We start from the raw sequence: 9,384 nt of genomic DNA, 5'->3' as shown, positions 1-9,384 counted from the left end.
CAAATCAACAAATATGTCCGGATATTTCTCGCGGACTTCCAATTCACGTTCCCAAGTGGCTTCCTCCACTCCGTGGTGTTTCCACAAAACTTTGACCAAAGGGATGGTCTTGCCTCGCAAGACTTGATCCCGCCTATCCAATACCCGAACCGGTCTCTCCTCATACGAAATATCCACATCAACCACTAAATCGGTCCAATCCAACACATGTGATGGATCCGGTTCATACTTCCGAAGCATACTCACATGAAACACGTCATGTACTCCAGACAACTGCGGCGGCAAAGCTAAACGATAAGCAGCCTCGCCAATCCTCTCAAGGATCTCAAACGGACCAATGAATCGAGGGGACAACTTCCGACTCTTCCCAAACCTCATCAAACCCCGTCTAGGTGATATCTTTAGAAAGACATGATCACCCACCTCAAACACCAAAGGTCTCCTCCTACGGTCGGCATACGATTTCTGACGACTCTGTGCTGTAACAAGCCTCTTACGGATAAGCTCAACTTTCTCCGTAGTTTCCCTCACCAACTCTGGACCCAACAGAAGTGCATCACCCACCTCGGCCCAACACACAGGAGATCTACACGGTCGGCCATACAAGGCCTCAAATGGTGCCATACCGATACTAGACTGGAAACTGTTGTTGTAGGCAAACTCCACCAACGGCAAGTGCCTCTCCCACGACCCACTAAAGTCTAGAACACAACCCCGAAGCATATCCTCAAGTATCTGAATAGTACGCTCGGACTGTCCGTCAGTCTGAGGATGATAAGCCGTGCTAAAGGTCAACTTAGTGCCTAAGGCACTCTGCAAACTCTGCCACAACCTAGCAGTAAAACGAGGATCTCTATCTGAGACGATCGTCACTGGGACCCCGTGCAATCTCACTATGTCCCGAATATACAAGTCGGCAAGATGATCTACCGAATCTCTCATGCGCATAGAAATAAAGTGCGCCGACTTAGTCAACCGGTCTACAACCACCCAAATAGCATCACTACCCCGCTGAGTCCTCGGAAGACCTACAACGAAGTCCATAGTGACATGCTCCCACTTCCACTCGGCAATAGGCAAGGGTTGCAAAAAACCCGCTGGCCTCTGATGTTCGGCCTTCACTTGCTGACAAGTAAGACACTTAGATACGAAAGCTGCCACATCTCTCTTCATACCCCGCCACCAGAACTGACGACCCAAATCCCGATACATCTTAGTGCCTCCCGGATGCACCGCAAGGCGTGAATGATGAAACTCTCGGAGTACCTCCTCTCGGCAAGACTCCGGCACAAACGGACGGTCTCGGTATCTCACACTCAGGTCGGAATACACCGTCAAACCTTTCTCAACCTTTCCACTAGAAATCTTCTCACGGAGAGATTCTACCTCAAGGTCACCTCTCTGAGCCTCTAACACTCGAGTCACAAGTGTAGGCTGTGCAACAACAGAAAACAAGGCCGCAGCCTCAACGGATTCACCCATAAGTAAATCAAACTCTCCAAGTGCACCCAACATCTCCCACTCTCGGATGGCTATGCTAGCTATGTCACCAACAGGTTTCCTGCTAAGGGCATCGGCCACCACATTGGCCTTTCCCGGATGATAATGCAACTCAAAGTCATAATCCTCTATGAACTCCATCCACCTCCTCTGCCTCAAGTTTAAGTCTTTCTGTGTAAATAAATACTTCAAACTCTTATGATCCGAGAACACCTCGAATTTCTCACCATAAAGACAATGCCTCCAAATCTTCAAGGCAAATATCACAGCTGCTAACTCTAGATCATGTGTAGGGTAATTCTGCTCGTGAATTTTCAACTGACGAGAGCCATAGGCAACTACTTTCCCTTCTTGCATTAACACACAACCCAGACCCTCTCGTGAGGCGTCACAATAGACTGCATAACCCAACCCTCTCTCTGGAATAATTAATACTGGAGCGGTAGTCAGTCTAACTTTCAACTCCTGAAACGACTTTTCACAAGTCTCACTCCATACAAATTTGACTCCCTTCCGAGTCAGTTTAGTCAACGGTGATGCTAACCTGGAGAAATCTTTCACAAACCGACGGTAATACCCAGCTAACCCCAGAAAACTGCGGATCTCAAATACACTCTTAGGCTGTGCCCAATCCTGCACTGCCTCTACCTTGGATGTATCAACAGACACTCCTTCACCGGATACCACATGGCCTAAGAATTTGACTTCTTTCAGCCAGAACTCACACTTCCCAAACTTGGCATACAACCTATGGGCTCTAAGTAACTCAAGCACCACCCTCAAATGTGCCTCGTGCTCCTCCTCAGAAGGCGAATAGATAAGGATGTCGTCCACAAAAACGACTACAAACCGATCCAAGAATTCCCGGAAGATCCGGTTCATCAAATCCATAAAAACTGCCGATGCATTGGTGAGCCCGAATGGCATCACCAAAAACTCATAATGGCCATACCGCGTACGGAATGCCATCTTCGGAATATCCTCTTCCCTGACCCTCAACTGGTGGTAACCCGATCTCAAGTCTATCTTAGAGAAACAACGGGAACCCTTCAACTGGTCAAACAAATCATCGATACGAGGCATAGGGTACTTATTCTTAACCGTAGCCCGATTCAATTTCCGATAATCTATACAAAGTCTCAAAGCACCACCTTTCTTTTTAACAAAGAGGGCCGGTGCTCCCCACGGTGAAACACTAGGACGTATAAAGCCCTTATCTAGCAACTCCTGGAGTTGGATCTTCAACTCAACTAACTCGGCTGGGGCAAAACGATAAGGTGCCATGGAAATCGGCGCCGTGCCGGGCACTAGGTTAATAGAGAACTCAATCTCCCGATGCGGTGGCAAACCAACAAGATCCTCGGGAAAGACATCCGAGTACTCACAAACCACCCTTGGCAACACAATCTGAGTCTCATTATCCTCACTAATCAAAAGGTTAGCTAGTAGCCCACTAAGCTCACTCCTTCCTCGCCGAACATACCCCGGTGGCAACACATCACCAACCCGGTCCCCCAGAAAATGAAAATACTCTCCGCTCACGGTACAACAAGTGACCCTCTGGCGGTAGCAATCAATCACTGCCCGGTATGATGATAACCAGTCCATACCCAAAATAACATCGAAACCCCTCATAGGCATAACTACAAAGGAAAATGGGATTCTATGATAATCAACCTCTATATCACAACCCCTAACGCCTTGTTTCAAAATCAATTCACCCCCAAGAGGTGATACTACACATATAGGAGATGCTAACTGTGCTAATTCCAACTCCAAAACAGATGCAAATGCAGCAGACACAAAGGAATGAGATGCACCCGTATCAATCAAAACATTAGCAACCGAGTTGCAAAACAAGAAGGTACCTCTCACAACTGATGGTGCTGGCACAAGATCCTGTGCGGTAACAGCATACACGCGCCCAGACGACCTCTGATCAACCTGCTCAACCCTAGGAGCATAAGATTGCTGCACCGACTGAGACGATGAAGCCCCCTGATTGGCCTTTGAGGCCTGACCCGACTGAGCTGGCTGCTGACCCTGAATCGGCCTCAAACCAGATGCACCAGATGTGCCACCCAACTGCGGGCAATACCTCTTCATATGCCCTGGCTGACCACACTGATAACACGAGAGTGGCTGACCTCTACCCTGACTCTGGCTCTGAGATCGAGCTGAAGAAGATGCTGCTCTCTGAACTCCTCCCCTCTGAGGACAAACTGGAGACTTGTGGCCCAGCTGGCCACACTTGAAACAGGTAATGTCTCCCTGGCTGCCTTTCCCCGAACTAACACTCGGTACAGGAAAAGTCGATCGAGAAAAGCTACCCTGAGACTGCTGGGGATTAAAACCCTTCTGTCTCCTACCATCATTCTGACCATCCTGACTCCTCTTGGAGCCCTTCTGCCCTTCCTCCTCCTCCTGCATCATGATCTCCATATGGGCTGCAGCATCAACCATACGCCCATAATCTCGAATCATAGTTCCCCCAACTCTCAGCTTGAGGCCACGCCTCAACTTCTTCTCAAACTCAATACAACGGCGTTCCTCAGACGCCACCAACTCAGGTGCAAACCTGGACAAACTAGTAAATGCAGCCTCAAATTCGGCCACTGAAGAACTCGCCTGCTTAAGCTGACAAAACTGGTCTCGCAGCTTCTCCCTGACTGCCGGAGATAAAAACTTCTCCTGGAATGCATTCACAAAAGCCTCCCATGTACCTCCTATACGCCCCTTAGTAAATTTCCACCACTGACCCGCATCCCCCTTCAACTGGAAAGATGCCAAGGTCACTTTCAACCCCTCGTCTTCGATGCCAAGCATCTCAAACGTCTTCGTTGTCTGTTCGAGCCATTCATCTGCCTTAAGTGGCTCTTTAGGATCACCCACAAATTCATCCGGATTGGACCGGAAGAACTCCCTCTTCAGAAAGGAAGGTCCTGCATCCGCAATACCAGCCTGAGCTTGATTCTCAGCTCTAAGAATGCCTACTGACTCCCTGAATGCCCCTGCTATCTCTCGGGCGAGAGCGCCCATAGCCTGCTGGCCTACTGGCTCGGCCACATTGGCTTGGCCAATTCCCTCCTGAACTGCCGGAATCTCTTCTGGCACAGGCAACTCCTGCCTACCCGGCCTACCACGCCTACCGCGTCCTCGTCCTCGTCCTGACATCCTAATAAAGGAAACAAAGACATTAGCACATTAATAAATGTGCCGAAGCTAAACACTCGCGTCCTAATTCAATGGACAACAATAATTCATTCCACGTAAGCACATAATCACATAAGCACCTACGAATTTCATTCCCGGATAATGATAGTCCCAATGCGTTACTATAGTTCCGGTTGGAAGCAGCAGTGATCAAGTGCCTTTCCAACAAGACTACAAGAAACTCAAGGGTCCAATCAACATCCTAGAAACTACATTCCATACCCACATAATCACATAAACATGTTATCACATAAGCATATAACATTACACTAAGTCTCTATCAAACGAGACGAACCCAATGTGATACTAATCACTTCCCACGTACCCAAAGTATTCGAACCCAGTACGCTCTGATACCAAGTTGTCACGCCCTCAAAATTAATCTATTATATATCATTGACATGCATTATTTAAAGAAGACATTTTATTAATTCATTCATCAGAGTATTACTAAATAATCAAATAAAATGCCCTACAGGCTTACATCTTTCCAAGCCAACACTTGGTTACAAACATTCGAGTTCTAACTCAATACAAGAAAAGCCCTAGGCTTGAGTTTTTACATGTGCTAACAAATAAAAGCAAATAACAGAAAAATAGTCTTCTTCAATCCAGAAGCCAAACCCTCCCAAGCTAATTCCTTGGAGGTAGTTTATCACCTGAACCTGAAAATGATGTTCCCATAAAGGGTGAGCCACAGCCCAGTAGAAATATACTAAACCACATATAAGCAATGAATAAAGCAATAGCATTCAACAGATGGTTAACCAAGATAATCAATTACTTTATTTTACAGTCTCATGATACTATTGTCTAAGATTCATTTTACTTTCCAATTTTATCAACATGGCTCAGAACCTGGCCAAACTTACAACTGTGAATCACATATATCATATTCACATCCTTCCAATATCAACTAACAAATGAGACTCAAGCTCAAATCAAACACTTCATACTTCCAGATTGATACACATTTTAGTGCTGTATCAATAAAACACTTCTATATAAATAAGCACACATAAAAGTGATGCTAATGGAGTCCATCCCCTATCTCCTCCCAAACAAAATCCGGTTTAGAGGTCCATTCCCTATCTTCCCCTAAACCGTGGAGTACATCCCCTATCTCCTCCCACACACAAACAATGTATGCAAATGCAATGCTCAATCAACACACATATTTTCTGTATCAATGCCACAGTCAAAATTAATGACTTAACCCATGTGATTAGTTCCAGTTATTCCTAATCCACATGCAATGTCTACAACAATCATGACTATCCTCCACCGATAGTCCAAAACAGTTATTTCTAAACTGAAAATAACTATGTCCACAATTCAATAGACAAATTATTCAAATTATCCAATTATGCCATTTAATCAATGAATTCCCCAATTCCATGAATTTAACCATCTTTTCCCAATTCCTTGAATTACTTATACAAATCAATTCAATAATTCAACTAAGGTTTTTCCCAAAATTTACCAAAGTATTCCCAACATATTAAAATACCAAAACTTAGAACATAACCTATAAAATGGAGTAGGAAATCCCTACCTCAAAGAAAACAACCCAAAAAGGTGAAGAAAGAGATGAATGCCCAAAATACCAAAGTGCTCCAAATCGTCAAATGCTCAGATTAAATGGTAGCCCTTGCCTCACTCTATCTTTTTAATGAAGGATCTAGGGTAGAAACACACCCTAAGTGGATCAAATCTAAGAAAGAAGGTGAGTAGGGAGAGAGAGAAGTCGAACCTGGGGTTTTGAATCAAAAGAATATGAAAAAGACTGATCAAATCCCGCTGCTGTGTATATAAACTGGACAGGCTCGCTCGAGCGAAGACTTGGTCGCTCGAGCGACCAGACACAAAGAAACTACGCTCGAGCCAAGGAAGCCTTGCTCGAGCCAACAACTCAAATGCTCGCTCGAGCGAAAGAAAGCTCGGTCGAGCGAAGAACTCAAACCCTCAGGTCTGAACCCAGACACACGCTCGAGCGAAGGAACTATAGCTCGAGCGAAGGATGAACTAACTCGCTCGAGCGAAGAAAAGCTCGCTCGAGCCAAGAATGCACAGCTACAGGTCCAAATCAAACACTACCTCTCGCTCGAGCGAACAACTCCTCGCTCGAGCGAAGAACCAAAAACCTGGACAGCAACTCTTGGTTTCTAAACCCAACCAACCTGAAACAAACCTGCCCAACACATCCTATAATTCCAAAAGAGAAAATAAGGAATAACAACAACAACCATTATACAATGACAAAATCTACGGAACAGTCCGGATACAATAATTAAATGGGAAAAGACCAGGGTCGCTATAAAAATAATATAAAGAGTATAATGTAGGAATTATCTATGTAATTTATTAAAAGAAATAGCTAGGTATCATCTCAGAAAGAAAGAGTGAAAAAAAAAGAAACAGAAAATATTATAAATTGTAAATTTAAAAAATTTGCTATATGTTAGTGAAAAAAATTATAATATTAATTATTAATATTTATAATCTATTCTTTTATTTTTTCAAAATAATTTTTAGGGTAGTGTCAGTGTAATTTCGAAAAAAAGAAGAAGAAGAAGTTAAACATGAAAAGTGAGAAAGCGAGAAATAGAAAGAAACACTAAGAGCATCTCTAATGGTGTTTGTCAATATAGTATTGCCATTGCTATAATTTAGTAATGAATAATGTTATTTTTTCAAATTATAGCAATAGTGCTTCAATGGTCACATGCTATTTTAGCAAATTTCAGCTAACTTTTCCTCCAAGTTTATAGATGTTGTTTGGATATAGGTTTTTAGTGTTTTTTGGTTTATTTTTTGTCTTTTGTGACCTTTTTTCAACTGTTTGTAAAAAAAAAAATTATATATTTATATTATACTCTACTAGACAAATATAAAAAATGAAAAAAATTTAAATTTTTCCAAAAAAAATTTAAATATAATTCACCCGTAAATTTAAATATAAAATACTCAAAATTACATTGAAAAATAAACGATATTGCAAAATTAAAAAAATATATTCTCCCGTAATTATTCATCAAGAGGCAGGAAAAAATAGTAATTTGGATTGCTGGCATGTGCCGACCACTTGGCGAAAATCTCATTTTTGCGCATTATGTAATACGCTTCCATCTGAGGGTCCAAATGAGAAATGTCCGTAGTCATTATCAAACGTCCTTTCTTTTTGATCTCAAGTTCTCTCATCTTCTGCAAATGTTCTTCCTTTTTAATCTCTAGTTTTTTCATCTCCTGCAATGCTTGAATCCTTTTTTCTTCTCTTTTAGCTTTTTTCATTTCCTTCTCAACTAGGTGTTGGTTAAATGTTTCCAATAAATTGTAATATTTGTTGACTTTCACTTTCCCAAAGTATTTTTTTTTGCAGATTTCCTACCCATAGGCCTTTTACCCCTTGCAGAGACACTACCATCACCGATTGGATTATTACCAACAGTTGGATTGTTACCAACACTTGCACTGTTGTCGTCTTCAAGAAAAATGCAATTATCCATAGGGGATTTGGGGGTTGAATTAGGGAAAAACAGTATATGTATCCTTGATTTCACTGTGTTCGTAGGAGTTATATCTTGTCAGCTAATATTGTTTTGCAAGATTGGCCAACAATGTTCAAAAGCAAAATATTTATTTTATCCTGATGGCATAAAAGTTTTGCTTGAAGTATTTGCGTCAGTAAAATATTAAATTAATTAATTAGTCAATTTTTATATGAGACAAAATAAAAAAACTAACATAATAAATGAAGATGAATTCTTATTACATCAATTTGAGACATCCCACTTGGGTGTAGATTTTTGACTTACGCTAAACATCCACAAAATTTGTTGCAACATTTCATGATTACACTCTATCGAGATGAGATAGACACTAGTGTTCTTGAGTGATCATTCTGCAGTAAGAAATAATTTTCAAAATTTTTTCCCTAAAAATGAGCATGAGATTGCAAATTTCCAACAATTGGGTCTTCAGTAATGTGACACCAAACTCTACAAATTGCCACATCTTCTTGAGTGATGAATGATTTTCCTCGCTTTGTTTTTAATGAACTTTCCATACTGATTGTGTGAAAAATAAAAAAAAGAAGAATATAATTGAAGATATTTTTGCTGTGAACTCAAATTGGCAAAACAAGGCGTTTGTATTTATACTACTACAAAAACATGATTTTTTTTTAGCCGTTTAATTTATAGCCATTGGTGTCTTGCTTGTTTCGAAAAATAGTCGTTTTTTTACTTCCAGATTGAAATAGAGCCGTTGGGCTCATGTTACACAATCCAAGACACTACCCTCACCGTTGGATTTTTATATAATCCAATGGCTGAGATCAACTTCTAAAGTCATCTTCCTCTCTCTTTCATCTTCCACTCATTTCCAAACAATTACTCTATCTCTCTTCTCTCTTTATATCTCTTCTTTTACAAACCCTATCTCTCTTCTCTTTTTCTTCGATCGACGACGGTTCAAACTCCTCCCCATGATGGAAACTTCTTTCTCTACTCTCTGTCACCGCCAATTGCTGCCGTCTACCCCCCACCCTCTCTCTCTCACTTTTAGAATGGATTGACGACGTTGGACAAGATCGAAGGGATGATCCCCAATTCTAAACCAAGGACCATCATATCTACTTTGAACTACCAAAACCAGATCTGCTCCCACTGC

This window comes from Camellia sinensis, chromosome 1 (genome assembly GCF_055761805.1).
Source record: "Camellia sinensis isolate YWXY chromosome 1, ASM5576180v1, whole genome shotgun sequence".
NCBI classification, from domain to species: domain Eukaryota; kingdom Viridiplantae; phylum Streptophyta; class Magnoliopsida; order Ericales; family Theaceae; genus Camellia; species Camellia sinensis.
This window is presented reverse-complemented; position numbering follows the sequence as displayed.